The following is a 17,359-nucleotide window of genomic DNA, read 5'->3' as shown; positions in this document are numbered from 1 at the left end:
ATTGAGTAAGCAAGTACCGAGAGATGATTGGTAGACACGACTCCGGATGTGCTTGACTGAGCACTGATTGGTACACTGAGGGGTCAGGAAGAGCAGTTCGGCTCGAGGATTGGCGGTGGAGCGTCCCATGGAAACCGAACCCGGAGCTGCGGCCAGAACTTGCACGGGGGCGGGGCAGGGTCTTTCCAAGGCGCCTGCGCTAAGCCGGCTTCTCGGCGCCATTTTGTCTGGGCAGCAGTGGCCGCAGCGCTAGCGCATTTTATGTTTCTGGCAAGACAAGAGCGGAGTCGTTACCCCGTAGATTCGTCTCAGTGCGGCACCCGTTCACCGTTCCCTCCAGGACAGCACCTGGTGAAGGTCAGAGGAGTCGCGGACCTGTCCAAAGGTCAGTTGGAAGCTCTGGTTGTCCGAGGGACGGGGGGATGGCGCAGCTCTGGCGGCGCCGGCACCGGAAGTGGAGGGGCCGCGCGGCGGCCATGGCCCAGGGAGTTCTTCGGGCGGCCGGGCGGGGGTGGGGGCGGGCCGCGGGCCGAGGGGGGCGAGGCCTCTTCTCCCGCCCCGACGGGGAAGGAGGCGGAGGGGACGCGCGCGGCTCTCTCCGGGCCCGTGCTTCGGGCTCCCTGGAGGGAGTGAGAGATGTCTGGGTTCCGCTCCTCTCCGAGCGGCCCCTCCTCCCTTGGGAAGTGGCTTTCGCAGCCTGTCGCAGTCTCCGGCCTGGCGGCGTCCTCTCCACGCGCGCGGAGGCCGGTGGGGAGGCAGCCGGCTCCTGCCTCCCGTGCGGAGCGCTGTTTGCGCGTGCTCCTCGCGCGGCGAGCTCAGGCGGTGGAGACGGCGCGGGGGGTCGGCGCTGCGGTGCACACGGCGGGGTGCTGCCCTCGAAGGGCTAGAGCCGCCGGGGCACTGTGTTCAGGGCAGCCGTGGATTGTGTCTTGTTAGCAAAATCTTGCTTTCTGCTAAATAAAGTAAAAACACATTTGAAATGGTGGAAATGCGGTATTAATTGGCAAGTTGTTTTAAAGGATGAAATAAAATGTTAAACATTGTCGATAGTCCTCGTTGACTAAATTTACTCAGTAAGAACGTCTTAACTAAAGCTGAGTGAACTTTTCATTCCTAACAGTGATTTTTATCGAAATTACTTGAGAAAGTGAAAGGTATGTTGGTATTTCCATTGAGTGTCCTACTCACACTCATTTGGATAGCTGCCTTGAATTATCCTCCTACCTCTGTCTCGAACCCTGTTGTTCTCCTGGTGGGGCTCCAGGCTGGAAAATGGTTGAGTGATTTAATAATTTATTGGGGTTTTTTTTGTTTTTGGCAGTTGATCTGAAGAAAACAGGACTCTCAATGACAAATATCCAAAAGTATTACTGAGGTGAGTTCTAATATCTGTAATAATTTTTAGAATTGGGAAAACTGCTTGGGAAAGCTTTTTGTGGACCAGTAAGGTAGAGCCGTAAATAGCAAAATGGAAGAATGGTAGTTGAAGGATGTCTTATTTGGTCAAATGTTCACTTGAGTAGGTATAATTCGTTTCCTGATGCGATATTTTAGAATGAAATCTCAAAATTAGGACATAGTTAAGAATTTGTTTACCCATTCATGAGGTTCCCGTTTCTGAATTTTTAAGTAGATAGTATTTTTATCGCGGAATAAAATGAATATTTTCATGCTTTTTTCTCTCCCTATTTGAAAAGTTAGCGTATAGAAAAGATATTTCAGTAAGAGTTTAGAAGTGAAGCAATTTTGTTTTCCTTAAGGAAATTATAAAACAATATAATACTGCTGAACTTCCTGTGGGGTAATCACCTATAATTCCACTACCCAAGTTAGACCTGGTGTTATCTGATCCAAATAATGCATGTCAGTGGGCATTTGGAAATTACTAAAAACCCACGAGGAGAAAATAAAAATCTCTTATGTTTCCTATACCAAAAGGTAATCACATTTTGTACTGTACTTATATTTACACAGAGGAGTTTCTCTTTTTGTTGCTTTTGTTGTACAAAATGAAGGCCATTCTAGTCGTGCTCATTTTATTATTCATGTTTTTTTCTTTATGGAAAATATCTTGTCCTTAAAGCATTTTTTGTGAGTGCATAGTGTTCTATAGGATAAGTGTACCGTAGTTTATATAGCCTGATCTCTTAATTTTTTTATAACAACAACATGTCTGAATATCCTTGTGCCCTTTTTACCAAAGATTTTGCCTAAGAATTGACGTGTATGGCTAAAATTTCGAGGCATCTAGATCTTCCTTCCCACCCCTGGTTCTTTCTTTAGTTTAAATTCTCAGCAGTGGAAATACAAGGCCAAAGAGATTGTACGTTTAAGCTTTTGATCTTTGCACAGTTTTCCATCAGAAAGCTTTTGCTAGTACTGCACTTACATTTTTTGTTGTTCTTATTACTTTCCCCCTCTAATTTTCTGTTTGTCTTGAGCTCTATTTTTGAACTCTCTCTCCTGGGTTTCTGTTTATTCAAGTAGAATTATCACAGCCTTTAAGTTACACATATAGTAAAATAAATTGGAGAATTTTTCTAGGACCTTTGGAGTGATCTTTTAAAACTAATTTTTCACCCTAGAATAGTTAGGCATTTGTATAGTAAAACATTTTGCCACACAGAAGTGACATTTAGAGGAAACTAAAAACAAATTGTTTTTATGGTAGAATTAGTTCAGTTTAACCATTGTATGTTTTCCCTGTAACTTTCCTTAAAGTTTTCCATCTTTAAGTGCATTCTCTCCATGCTTTTGTACCATCACAGGACCCTCTCCATGCCCCTCTCATCCCATTTACTCTGCAGTTGTTTGGCTCTTCCCCAGTTTGAGACTACTCCCACTGGCAGCAGTTGAGGTTTTAGTCACTGTGTGTGTCTGCCTGATACATGATAGGTTCTCTCTCGATGTTTTTTATGGATCTTTATGCACTTTTGTATACAAAATAAGCTAACTTACATTTTCTGTAATGGTAATTCTCTTCAGAGAATTTACGATGTTCCACAGATGCTCTTAACCTTCAAAATTTTTTTAGTGTTCCAAATACTTGATTTAATACTGAATTGATTTGTAATTGCTAATGTAGATTTAGAGAACCCATTAAGATTAGTTATGCAAGAGTCTTTGTTCTCAGTTCTTTTAAGGAGTTGATGATATCTTAATGGACGGCAACAATAGGTGAACAGTAACTGAACAGTCACTAGACCATCTCTGAGAGATAAATGGAAGAAAATGATAGAATTGTTTTTTGTAACCTATTTCAGTGAGCCCAAACTAATAGAATAATGTTTCCTGCAAAATCAAAATTGTCAAAAATTTTAATGTTTGTATGATAAAAGGCTGTTTTGAAAGCAGAATGTTTTGTTTATTTGGCCAAGCGTTCAAATGAAGCTTTATAATTAGCCTCCTGATGTGGTATTTTAGAAATCTCAAAATTTGAACATCCCTATGGATTTGTTTACCCATTCATGTGGTTCCCATATCTGAATTTTTAATCATGGAATACTGAACATTTTTGTGATTTGTTTTTACCCATGGTAAAGTCCTTGACATAGAGAGATCTTATCAGTAAAAGTGTTTAGAAGTGTGACATAGATCTCCTCAGTAAAAGTGTTTAGAAGTGAAGCAGTTTTTTAAAAATTATGAAACAGTCTGTGTTCTGAGCATGTGGGCTGTAGCATACTCAAAACTAAAAGAAGTCTTTACCTTCTAGAGTAAGCTTCATTTTGTGGAACAATGAAGGAAGGTGTTCTAGTTTTAAAAGACCTGGATCTGCTATCTGTTGAGAACTCTGTTTCTGGTATGTAATTTTACTTAACTATTCTTTGGTAGTCAAGATTGGCCATGTTACTGTAATGTATATCTATTTTGAAAAACGATAGACTTTGTTTCACTGTGTAGCTGTTTCTGTAAATGTCTATGTGTTGAGAAGTGGAACAGATTGCTAGGTTGAATGTGGCTGCTTTCCTAATGATTTCATTATTTTGGGGGGTAACTTACATAAGTTGCTTATTTGTGACCAGAGCAACCTTTGCAATCTCTGTATGATCTTTTGTCCTGTTAGATGTCAGTGCTGCTTTTTTGGCCACGTGTAATTTATAGATGTCGGTTTTCTTTCATATACAATTCAAACAAGAATGACAGTGTATTTTAGGATTTGGGTTCAAGCTGATCTAGGTTACCTAGTGCCATTCTTACATGGCAAGGCTCTGTGCTCAAGGAGCCTACTGTCAATGAAAGGAAGAACATAATTAAACATGTGGAAAGTTAATGTAATAGTTATTTTGAAAGATTCAATAGATTTATATAACTTTTTAAAGATTTAAATCATGGCTCGTGAGAATAATAAATTTGTCAAAGTTCAGTATACAATTAGACCTAATTGTTTTTAAAAAGACAAATTGTTTTATAATGCAGAACAGAAAGAAATTTAGCGATCATTGAAGGCTTTTCAGGGTTAGTGAGATGGAATATGTAAAATTAGAAGAAAGGAAGACATTCTAAGTAGATGGAAGGTTGTGAGCAAAATTTCAGTTATATAAGGAAAGCTATGTTTGGGACAGTGAGTAAACCAGTTTGGAGGGGATAACTGACTAAAAGTTAGATTGGGAAAATTGTGTGAGGCCAACATGTCAGCATTTCTAGAATGAGCCGCACATCTGAATTATATGGGGTGCTTGCTCTCTAGATAGGTTTGGGAAGGTCTAGAGGGCCCTGAAAGCTGCGATGTGAGCAGAAAATGAAGATTATTTTTGTCCTGTTTTTGAATTTTACAAATCAGAGTGGAACTAAAAATAAAAAATCACTTTTAGTCCCAAATTTAAATTTTTAAATTTTCCTTCTTCCTGGTCTGTATGCATATTCTTTCTTTAGTTTTAGAGTAATTTTTATTTGTTCCTTTAACATGGTAATAATCATTCAATGTGACTGCACAGTCTTCATAATAATTTTAACATCTGAAAATATGCCATCAAACTGTTTTATCTTTAACTTCATTTTTCTATTGCTTGACCATTTAAATTTCTAATTCTTCAGGATTGTGCTGCAGTTATCATCTATGTGCATACAGTATTTTCTGTCTTTTGGACTGTTCTTTTAGGATTGATTTTAAAGGCCATGGTATGAAAATTTTTTAGCCAGCTCTCATGGCCTGGTGGTTAAGGTTTGGCACTCTCACTGCCACAGCCAGGCTTTGTTCCCAGGTCAGAGAACCACACCACCAATCTGCTGGTTGTCGTACTGTGGCAGCTGCATGTTGCTGTGATGCTGACAGCTATGCCACCAGTATTTCAAATACCAGCAGGGTCACCCATGGTGGAGAGGTTTCAGTGGAGCTTTCAGACTAGGAAGAAGGACCTGGCCACTCACTTCTGAAAAATTGCCCATGAAAACCCTGTGAATAGTAGCAGAGCATTGTTTGATGTAGCATCAGAAGGTTGGAGGATGACACAGAAAGACCTGGCAGGGTTCCGCTCTGCTGTGCACTCTACACACAATTCACTAGGAGTTGGAGTTGACCTGATGGCATGAACAACAACAAATGAACATTTTTATGACTCTTAAAACATTGCCGTGTTTTCCAAAAGAGTTAGAATTTACACTGTCATCTTCCCTGTGAATTTAGCTATCAGCATTGGATAATCTATAATTGTCATTTTTGCTAAGTTAATAAGTGCAAAATATGTTGAGCTCTGTTTTTCTTTGTAATATTTTTGTTAACCAGTGAGGTGGGACCTTCTATAATTTCGCTTACTGATTCTTTGTAATAGACAAGTTGTCTATTCAAGACTTCTATCCATATGTATTGAGTCTTGATATTTTATGTCTTAATTCTTTGAGTTTAGTATATATTTAGTAGTATTACCTGTGGCTATTTTTCCATATGGATTTCTCTTTTTATTTCTTGTTGAGGCTTTTGAATAGACACAGAGGGTATGATGTACACAAAATGTATTATTGGAAAATTATTTGGAGAGGAAATTATTTCTCTCTCCAGTGTCCGGCATGACTGAAGAAATGACACAGAAATTGAAGGTAGGGAGACAATTAAGATACTGTTGCAGAGGTGTCAGCGTGAGGTGAAATTAGAGTAGGACCTGGAGAGAGAGAGGAAGAAGTGAGCAAGGGATTGTGAGGGAAGAAAAAACAGAGTTGACAGCATTTTATCTCTGATTATAAAGAAGAAAGAACACAACGCTCCACTTTTATAGACTGGAGAATAGATTGCACCATTAACTGATTCAGAAGGTCAGGAGATGCCACTGGTTGGTAAGGAAGATGATACCGGCTTTAAACATGCTAGTTAGAACTTGAAATGTCCGGTAAGCATCTGTTCTTTTGTCAGAGTGCCTGTGAGGTCCCTAGTTGGGACAAGGCGTATGCTGGACGTTAGATTATTTTCTGTATTTTGACTTTTTTTTTTTTCCTTGAGGAAGATTAGCCGTGAGCTAACTGCTGCCAATCTTCCTCTTTTTGCTGAGGAAGACTGGCCCTGAGCTAACATCCCTGCCCATCTTCCTTTACTTTATATGTGGGACGCCTACCACAGCATGGCTCGCCAAGCAGTGCTGTGTCCACACCCGGGATCCGAACTGGCGAACCTCAGGCTGCCAAAACAGAATGTGTGCACTTAACCACTGGGCCGGCCCCTGTATTTTGACTTTTAATTCCATTCTTCCATTAGACTTTGAGGCTTTTATCAGGTCTTTCTTATTTCTGATTTGTACAGTATGGGTTGAATTGAAAAGAAAAGTTCAAGTGGATTAATAAGTGAAATAAGTGGAGGGAAACCAGATGATTCTTGAACTAAATTAAGGAGAGGTTAGTTTTTCCTTATTGAAAAGAATACTATAGTTTTAAGAGAGCATCTTAGAAAATATATGTGTGCTCTTAAACTGTTCAAATATATGATGTGAAATATCTTTCTTCCTCAGAAGACTAAATTTTGTGTTCTGTTTTAGTTTGATATTAACAAAATAGAGAGGTAACATGTATGTTTGCAGAACATGAATGTTTAGCCAAGATTCTTTAAATATCTGAAATCTAAGTAAAAGTCTTAATTGTTGTGTTTTGGGGGACCACTTTTATTTCATCAGATGCAATTTAAGTGTTCGGTATATGGAAGGACTGTAGCAATTAGAAATATCAAAACATAGACTAGGCTAGCTTCTGAGTCTTCTTCAAGAGGAGCTTAGTTTAACCAGTTAACCTTCCAGGCCTCCCCCATCCTCCTGTTTCCTAAAGCTTTGAAAAATGTTTTCTTTTCTGCTGTTTAGCAAGGAAAAAAGTTATGATTTTGTTTTAGAAACAACAGGTCTTTTAAATGATCAATTAGGTACCAATGATAATATTAATTTTTTTTTAATTTGGCTTTTTAACCTGGCTCTATAAAGCCTAACCCTTTTGGGATAGTATATGAGCTTATGAAATTTGAGGTACTTTGTTGCATATATCAAGACTGATCTCATTTAAATATTTAGGTATTAACAAGTTTTCCCAGGACCAGCCCTGTGGCCTAGCATGCTCCATTTGGGTGGCCCAGCTTCATGGGTCTGGATCTTGGGCGCAGACCTACACCACTTGTCAGCCATGATGTGACGGCAACCCACATGTAAAATAGGGGAAGACTGGCACTGATGTTAGCTCAACAATTATGTTGCTGAGAAAAAAAGAAATTTTCCCATCATAGTGCTAGCTTTGAGTTAGAAAGATATAATCTATTTACAGATTGATGAAAAGGTAATTAATACATTCAGAAACAGTACATTTGTGAAGTAGTTTTCAGCATTCTTAGTTTTGTTTGCTTTGTATGAGCCCTGAGCTAACATCTCTTGCCATTCTTCCTCATTTTTTTTTTATTTGTTTCTTGTTCTCTCCCCACAGCCCCAGTACATGGTTGTATATCCTAGTTGTAGGTCATTCTACTTCCTGTATGTGGGATACCGCCACAGCATGGCCCTATGAGCAGTGCCTAGGTCGGTGCCCAGGATCTGAACCCACAAAGCGCATGCTGCCGAAGCAGAGCATGCAAATTTAACCACTTGGCCATGGGCCATCCCTAGCATTCTTAGTTTTTAATGAACATGTGGTTTTCTGTATTTTTTAATTGCTTCTCTTTTATTAATCCTTTGCCTTTGGTACCTTTTATTTTTCGAAGATTAAGTCATTCAAGTTACTTATAGGATTTGGCTCTTCCCCATGCCCCCATTTAGAATGATAGCTTTAAAAATCATTCAGGGATAGCAAAGAAAGTATTTCTAGCTTTAGAATGTGTAGATGTGGCAAGGCTTTTTGTGGGGAAGGGTTATGTAGGGCAAATTTCTTAAATTCTCTGTCTCTTCTGTAAGATGGGGTTGATGCTAATAAAACTGACCTGACAAGGTTGGGATTAGTATTAAATGAGTTAATACATGGAAAGTGCTTAGAATAATGCCAAATATTTAGGAAGCACTCAGATTTGGAGTGTTGTTGTTAGTGTATATAGTGCTGTTACATAGTATCTGTCATTCCAAAAGAGTTTTAAGATTGTTGTATTTATATACAGAAATAAAGCATCTAGACTCTCTGCCTCCCATTGAAGACCTTCCTGAAGGTCATGTCAGCCTCTCTCCAAACTTGTTTCCTACTTCTTCCCCTCAGATATTATATGCAGCAGTCACACTGAACAATTGTGGCTCCCCATACAAGCTCTGTTTTCCCAGTTCTTTGTGGTTTCGGTTTTGTTTTTGTTTTTTTGAGGAAGATTAGCCCTGAGCTAACTACTGCCAACCTCCTCTTTTTGCTGAGGAAGACTGGCCCTGAGCTAACATCCATGTCCGTTTTCCTCTACTTTATATGTGGGACACCTACCACAGCATGGCTTTTGTCAAGCACCGCCATGTCCGCACCCGGGATCCGAACCGGCAGACCCCAGGCCGCCGAGAAGCAGAATGTGCGAACTTAACTGCTGTGCCAGTGGGCCGGCCCCCCAGTTCTTTGGGGGTTTTTTTGTTTTGTTTTTTTTTAAAGATTGGCACCTGAGCTAACAAATGTTGCCAATCTTCTTTTTTTTCTTCCCAAAGGCCCCAGTACATAGTTGTATATTCTAGTTGTGAGTGCTGTCCCCCAGTTGTTTTTATTCATAGTTTTCCCACCATCTAGAAAGTTGCCCTATCACCACGTATTTAAAAGCTACTGTTTAAGTGAATCTTTCTGGATACCTCTGTGACTATAGGTAATCTGTCTATATGAATTTCATGTATTTCCTCTTACATGATTCCTGCCACTTTCCATATTTCATTTCAGGTTTTTATCCACTTATACGTTCTTTACTAAGTTATAAAATCCTTACAGGCAGAGAACTGTACTTTGTTCACCTTCGTAGATTTAGAACCTCTCACGGGTCTTGGCACTTAGTAGGCATTCATTTGTGGAGTAAAAGTTTATAAAAGGTGACATTTAATGGACAAATGCATGCCAGTAAAAATGTGCTTTGTCAGTGTTTGTACACGAGGAACATCTTGCCTGATTGGTTACTTAAAATGAGATCCCTTGAGGTTTTAGGAATTGGGTCACATTCAAGAACATATAGGGGGTAGAGCACCCTAGGGACTATCCACAGGTCAAGAATTTTTATTAGAATTTTTTCCTGTATTTTAAAAGATGGTATGTCTCTGACATGAACTGATTTTTCACAGATCTGCCCACCCACCAATCTTCCTTATTACCAGTGGTCCAAATATATGAGAAGTTTGGCCGGGACTAAGGGTACATCTGCTGCCAACGTCAGAATGTCCAAGCCACGTGGCTCGTTGAGTCACTGAACCCATGACCTCACTCTGCACGTACATTGTTCTTAGTACAACACCACAATGCCTCTAGGCTTGAAAGTAGGCGTAGTCTGAGAATAGGAACAGTGAGATATTTCACGAGGACACTTATTGGATCCTTTTTTACTGTAATCTTAATAGGATTTTGGCCTCTAGATTTACAAGAAATGGAAATGGTGGCAAATGGGGAGATAAGTTAAAATATGAGGCTCCTAGTAGGCATTCATAGACCTAAGGCAGCAATTATATATACTCTTATCCCAAAAATTCTCAGAATTTTTAGTTCACTGAGATGTTGGATTGAATAAGTATTGTTATATAAAAACAGTGGATTTGAAAAACAGATGTTCTGTGTTCTAATCGTAAGCCTGTCCTTGCTGGCTGTGACCTGGGATACATTACTCTGCATGACTTTGCTTTAGAGTATAAGGGGCATGGGGCTAGGTATTTACAGCTCTTAATACTCAACGGTTCCCTCTCCAGCACCATATTTTTCAAATAAGAATTCCTAGGCGTACTTCTAATATCAGTATATCCCTGAAAGGTTGACTGGTATTTATTAACTTGCTGCTATTCCTGTCGCGTAGGATCAAATTCTGACAGAAACTTTAATGTCCTCCCTACCTCATTGTTTTATTTAACTAGCATTCTATTTGCTTTCATTGGCTGGTAAAACAGATACTTGAAATAGCAGCTAAGCAAGATCACTGATTAATTTCATTATAGTGAAGTTTTTATTTTGTGTATGTGTCTACTGCCCACATACACTACAAATGAAAGTACAGTGTACTCTAGTATTTCTCTTGTACTTCGTTAAAAAAAAAAATTTGTGACCCACTAAATTGATTTCATGAGTTACTGTGGATCTCAGCCTGCTTTTGGGGGTGGGGATGGATTAGATAATAATGCTTGTATTTGTTTGGTAGTTTAACATTTACTAGCCACCTTGATATACTGCTATACCCTTAAGTGTGATAGTGTAAAAGTTAAGATACAACTTAATTGTTACCTGACAATGCTTCTAGTTGTTTCAACAGCCATGGAATTGGAAGAGGGAGAGGCAACTGGAAGAAGTCATGGGGGGAGGGATTTATTTTCTTTTTTCCTTTTGTTGGCTTATCTTATATTTGGTGATGTGTTATGCAGTCTGCTAATCCTAATGGGCTACTTAGGGGTTTATGTTTATTTGTATTTAGGGTTACCTCAAATCTTGTGGCAAGCATAAACAAAAAATTTTTCCCCAAGTAGGTTCCCTCAAACTAAACCAGAAACCTTTTTGTTTTTTTTTTTTTCAATCTTTGTGTCTTAGTCTTTCTGTGCAGTCATAAAACTACTTCTAAAGTTTGTATGATTTTGGTGACTTAGGTTTTAGAACAGGGAAGGGGTTTTTATATGAAGGAACACAACAAAAAGAAAAGCCATCTTCCGGTTCCTTATTCCTCTATGTGTCATGTGATACTGTCTTTAAGGCCTTTAAATTGCCGAGGGAACCTTGGTAACCAAGGTAAACTTTTGCTATTTTCCTCTGAAATTTGAAGTTCTGCATTTTATTACACAGTCATGAAGAACTAGTCTGTTACCAGTAAATACTTAAGCCACAAAACTTGCTTCTCTATGCTGCCAAGTACTTCCTGTTTTGTCAGATTTCCATTTAGGGAAAAGAATAGATTTAGAGTAGACGAGCCGAGTTTCATGTTTAAAGCTGAAATTCAGTTTGGAAGCTGTCCAGATATCTAGATCGGGGGCAAAATGGCACGTCATGTCTACACATCAAGTCATTTGTCAGAAAGCTTCATTTGGCTTCGTATCATGAAAGAGAGGGTTGCCAGGAAGGAAGGGAAGCTTCGTTGTCAGAAATAATTAGTGTATGACTTGCCAACATTGTGGCTTGCCTTTAGTCTTTCCATGTCAAACGTGTTTCTTTGTGAATGAATCATTATATTGCCCGTGAAGGAAGGATCTCTGTTCATTTCTAGTAGACTTTTCCTCTAGAAATACGTAAGAACTGCGCTCAGCCACGTTTACTCAATTTTCAGTAGGGACAGGTGAAAGGTCAAATGGTGGTTAGAATAGAAATGGGCTACATTGTGAATATTGAGTATCGTTGGGGGTAAAAGTTGCTGTAAAATGATTTTAAGAATCTTTTGCAACTAAAATAGTGAGTAAATAAAACATTTGCCTATAAATGCGTTGTCACTTTTTTTACCCTGTGAAATAAACTTCTAATCAGGTGCTTAGAGTGTCAGTAGAACATACTTTCAGTGTAAACCTGAATCCCCTCATATTGCTGGTGAAGGGAATCTTGTGTTAAGGTTCTTTTCCAGTGGTGGAACCAAGCCCTTCTATAAAATTTTCTTTGACCAAACTGATCTGGCATGCCTTAAAGTCAGAGCTATTTTTCTCTTTGTTGATCTGTCAGTAAATTAAGAAAGATGCTTTTTAATCATTCAGAACTTACGCAATTTCTTCATCAGCTCCTTGGCTCTTTATCCACCCTCATGTTGGAAATATTTAGAGAACTGATCCTGAATCATAAGATATATGAAACCACCTACTGTAAAGTTTCTCCCAGATACTTCCCTTTTTATCATCTAGGTATGTGCTCCTATTTCTGAGACATGTATATCTTTAAAAATCCAGTGAGGGGCCAGCCCAGTGGCATGTTGGTAAGGTCACGCACTCCGCTTCAGTGGCCTGGGTTTGAACCAGTTTGGATCCTGGGCATGAACCTATGCACTGCTCATCAAGCCATGCTGTGGCAGCATCCCACATATAAAATAGAGGAAGATGGGCACAAATGTTAGCTCAGTAACAATCTTCCACAAGCAAAAAAAAAAAGAGGAAGATTGGCAACAGATGTTCGCTTAGGGCCAGTCTTCCTCACCAAAAGAAAAAAAAAATCCAATGGGAAATAAGAAGTGTTTCTAACTATCCATCATGCCCTACAACTTCATTCTCCATTTTGCTTTATAACAAATCTCATCTCTTGAAACCCTTTAACTGTTTCTGTTGCCATGTTCTTGTTTTAATAACCTCTCTCCAAATCAGTGATTTTCAAATTTTAGTGTGTTCATAGGCATTAAGTCAGGTACTTGTTCAAAGTACAGATTTCTGGGTCTTACTTCAGACTAGGTGAATTCAAATCTATGGAAAATTCTTCTGCTGGTGGCCTTTGAACCAGATGGAAAAAGTTATCTACCACATGCATTCTCACTGTAATCTACACTTTGTTTCTCATATTCTATTAAGTCTTTTAACTTAGTTTCAATTATTGGCATCTCAGAAGTTTTTTCCTACTAATTACTGATGTCCTTAGTTTTTCTCCTAAATTCACTGATTGAAGAGCTCATCCATCAGATCTCTAGGAAACTGTCCCAAATTCCTTTCCTTGTCAGTCAGAATTGATCTCTCCCCCTTCCCAAAGCACAAATTTGTAGTTCAGTATATACATCCTGTATATATGTAAAATGATACATGCCCATATATTTCTAATATACCTTGCTAGTGATTTTCAAGTGTGTGTTTTTCCCATGGGGTAGAGTTGTATCTGACTTTGTTTTTTAATTTTTCCTGGCAGTGTGATGCATTGTAGGCATCCAAATGTTTACATGGAATCTTTTTTTTTTTTATTTAATTTTTTTTTGAGGAAGATCAGCCCTGAGCTAATATCCGCTGCCAATCCTCCTCCTTTTGCTGAGGAGGACTGGCCCTGAGCTAACATCCATGCCCATCTTCCTCTACTTTTATGTGGGACGCCTTCCCCAGCATGGTGTGCCAAGCGGCGCCATGTGCGCACCTGGGATCCAAACCGGCGGGGTCGCTGAAGCAGAACGTGCGCTCTTAACCGCTGCGGCACTGGGCCGGCCCTGCATGGAATCTTTCCTGCTGTCACTTCGTTGCCGCTGACACTAAAACTTCCAATCTACTGAAGATGAAAGGTTATCATATTTATACCGCTAATTCTCGTATACACCATTTCCCTTTCTCTAAATTATCACTATTTCCTAGGTGCTGTCTTAAGAATAATTCTCCGATATTACATTGGTCTTGAAGCCTACTGGCTTTTCCTGAAAAGTTTTTAGTAACTCCCATTCCCATATGGACTGTAGTTCAACTCCATATTTAAATGAATTTTCCTAAAATTCCTCTTTGGTTCCACATAGTAAAAATCAAAGTCCAAATCATACACTTCAAATAGAAACTCAAGCTGTGAGGACCTTTGCTCTTCAACAACCTTTATAATAACCACAACACACCAGCGTTTACTTTTTTCGAGTTCTTTTTGGACTGAAAGGATGAATACACATAATATGACAATTACCTCTTGAAGGTGCGGGATGGTCAAAGTAGGAACATTACAGTTTTGTAGTGTGAAATAGTCTGTTCAAATCTGTTGCTCATTTTTAAGAGTTGAGTGGTTTTCTTATTGTCGAATTTTGAGAGTTCTTTATACATATCCTTTGTCAGATCTGTGATTTGCAAATATTTTTCCTTAAAGTTTTTCTTTTCTTTTCATTCTCTTAGTGTTATTAGGAGAGCAGAAGCGTTTAATTTTGGTGAAATTCAGTTTGTCAGGTTTTTTTCATTTATGTATCATGCTTTTGGTATAGTATCTTAGAACTTTTTTTTAAAACCAGTCACACAGATCTCGTATTTCCTTCTAGAAGTTTGAATTGGAGGTACATTTTGGCTTATCACTTTAATTTCTATATATGGTAACAAGGTATGATTTGGTTTTTGGTGTTGGGTTTTTTTTGCATATGGATGTCCAGTTGTTCTAGCACCATTTGCAAAAAAACACTATCCTCCATTGATTTGCCTTTTTGCTTTTGTCAGGCAGTTGACCATTATTGGTGAGTCTTACCTTTAGACTCCATTCTGTTCCATTAATATGTCGAATACATTAACTTTACAGCAAGTCTTGAAATCAAGTGGCATGGGTCTTCTAACTTTTTCTTCTTTGAAATTGTTTTGGCTATTCTCATTCCTTTTCTCATATAAGTTTTAGAAACAGCTTGTTGATTTCTTACCATCACTCCCATCCCTCCCCCCAAAAAAGAACCTTTTACAGAGTTGATTGGGTTTCTGCTGAATCTATAAATCAGTTTAGGGAAAATTGACAATAGTGAGTCTTTTGTGTATTTAGTTCATTTTCTCTCACCAACATTTTATAATGTTCAATGTAAAGTCTTGCACAAATTTAATTTCCTACTTAAGTATTCCTGTTTTTTATGTCATCTTAAATGGGACATAATCCTCCTATTATAGACTTGCCTAAGATGACACAACTATTCAATGACAAAGCCAGTTTGAAAGTTACATGAGCTTATAAACCACTATCCTGGTTTTAATTACAATGCTAGTTTTCTTATTCTGAAATTGTTATTACAATGGTGGCAGAGAGGAATCCCTAACTTGTTTTAACAAGTAAAATCCCATTACCATGCTCCTATAAAAGAATTGATCCCCACAGTTTATTTTCTGAGCTTGGGTTTTCGAGATGTGTTCAAATCATAAACCACGCTTGTCTTCATTTAGAAGCCTCTCATCTCATCAATACAGTTGTGAACTATGTTTTTAAATAGTATACCTTATCCTGCAGTTAGCTAGTGTAAATTATTTCAGTTAAAAAAATGTGTACCCTTCGGGCTGGCCCGGTGGCGCAGCAGTTAAGTTTGCACATTTGGCTTCAGTGGCCTGGGGTTCGCCGGTTCGGATCCCGGGTGCGGACATGGCACTGCTTGAGAAGCCATGCTGTGGTAGAGGTCCCACGTATAAAGTAGAGGAAGATGGGCATGGATGTGAACTCAAGGCCAGTTTTCCTCAGCAAAAAGAGGAGGATTGGCAGCAGATGTTAGCTCAGGGCAAATATTCCTCAAAAAAAAAAAGTGCACCCTTTAGCATTTGAATGCCTACTTGAGTGCTCACCAGTGGAGATATAAAGACATGATTTCTTTTCTTGAAAAACTCCCATCTGGGGCAATGGGGAATACACTTATTTTATTATAGTAAACACCATAATAGATGCACACATGGTCAGTGATAGAACAAAAGCTTTGCTTAGTTGGGGTTAAGAGTAGCTGCACTTTTACTCATTTCATGTTTTGGAGTTTCCTTTTAAAAAAAAAATAGCTTGACAACTATTAAGTGGGAAACACGTAAAAGGCTTTGACGGAGAAATCTGACAGTCATTTCAGAAGGCTGCTTTGGCAGGTGGTGAGAGTCCTTAGGAAAAACCAGTTAAGCAGTAGCCTACGCATGGCAAATACAGTATGGATATGATACAGTGCAGCAAAGCAAAAGGAAAGTGGTTTCCGTTTCCAAATGTAAGGAATTGAAAAGTTAGAGAAACAATATTAGGATTGAGTATTTTACATTAAGGCTTGATTTTCATTTATGGATTTCTTCTGGTTTCTTAACAGCATTTTGATAAATGGGGATTTTTACAAAATGAGGAAAAAATAATTCAGTTGTAATCTTAATTTGAAGAGTATTTTAAGGTTTCAGTCAGTTCAAGATATTGATGACCTACAGTTTGGTTTTTCTCATTTCTTCTCCAGGTCCCTCTAGGAACGACAGCGGGGAAAAAGCACAAATGGATAATCTAATCAGATAAGTGATTTTTCCCCCTATGGTATAAATACGTTTTATTTGTAATCTGTAAACCAAAACTTTGTTCTTTAAAACGTTTTTGATTTTTTTTTTTAGGTGCCAGTATCAAGGCGGCTTACAGTAATAAGGTACTCCGTCTTTTCTGAAAATAAATTTGCAGTCTTGTCAAAGTAAAATGTACCAGCTCTTTTCTTCCTCAGAGGCTAATTGTATCTCAACAGTGCAGTTGCAAAGGGCCCTACAATTGAACATAGTGCATAGGGGAATCGATTGCTTCTCTTTCATAATAGCCAGAGAGCTAGGTGTATCTGCTTAGTGTTAGATTTATATATTATGGCATCTGTAGTAGTTATCAGGTGGCTTAGTTGCTCAGATTTACATTTCTTCAGAACCAGTGTCTCTTCTTTTAAATAAGGTTATTATGCTGATGTGAATTTAAGAACAGATGTACTCAGCATAATAACAATTAAGATTCATGTGTCATTCACACCTTGGAAAAGTACAGAATAGCTATAACTTGGCTTAGGGATAGTTTATTAATTATCTGTCTACATATAGATTCAGTTTAATGTTGTTTAGATGTCTGTCCATGGCCAACACTGGTGTCATGAGTTGTAAAATGTAGCAGGTAGTTTTACATAAAAGAAGCCCTGGTAAGGAAATAACTGGTTTTGAGTTGTTTGTATAGTAGTTAACTATTCACATGTGATTTGCTATTTAAACTACACAGATGCTCAAAGTCCAGGAACACCCTGCTGCTAAACCCAATAGGTAGATGACCTTCTTAGGAAAGCCTGACAGTTGTATGGAGTGATACTGGCAGGAGCCCAGTAAAGGGTGTGTCTACCTGGCATACTTGGCCTGAGTTCAGATGGTTTCTTCCTGCTGTGAGTGCCACTGGTCAGGTTATGACATTTGTTCTTGCAGGCCACAATACTAAT

The 17,359-nt window shown here is 38.7% G+C and overlaps 1 long non-coding RNA gene across 1 annotated transcript; it reads left to right on the top strand.

Moving 5' to 3' along the window:
• The first annotated feature begins 141 nt into the window (after positions 1–141).
• On the top strand, positions 142–16,594 carry LOC124230998 (uncharacterized). Its single transcript, XR_006886340.1, has 4 exons — positions 142–385; positions 1,322–1,375; positions 3,713–3,799; positions 16,367–16,594. It is a non-coding gene; the product is annotated as an uncharacterized LOC124230998 (long non-coding RNA).
• The last annotated feature ends 765 nt before the right edge of the window (positions 16,595–17,359 follow it).

This window comes from Equus quagga, chromosome 20, assembly GCF_021613505.1.
Source record: "Equus quagga isolate Etosha38 chromosome 20, UCLA_HA_Equagga_1.0, whole genome shotgun sequence".
Lineage (NCBI taxonomy): Eukaryota > Metazoa > Chordata > Mammalia > Perissodactyla > Equidae > Equus > Equus quagga.
Note: the sequence above shows the minus strand (reverse complement) of the source record. Positions and strands in the feature narration are given on the sequence as shown.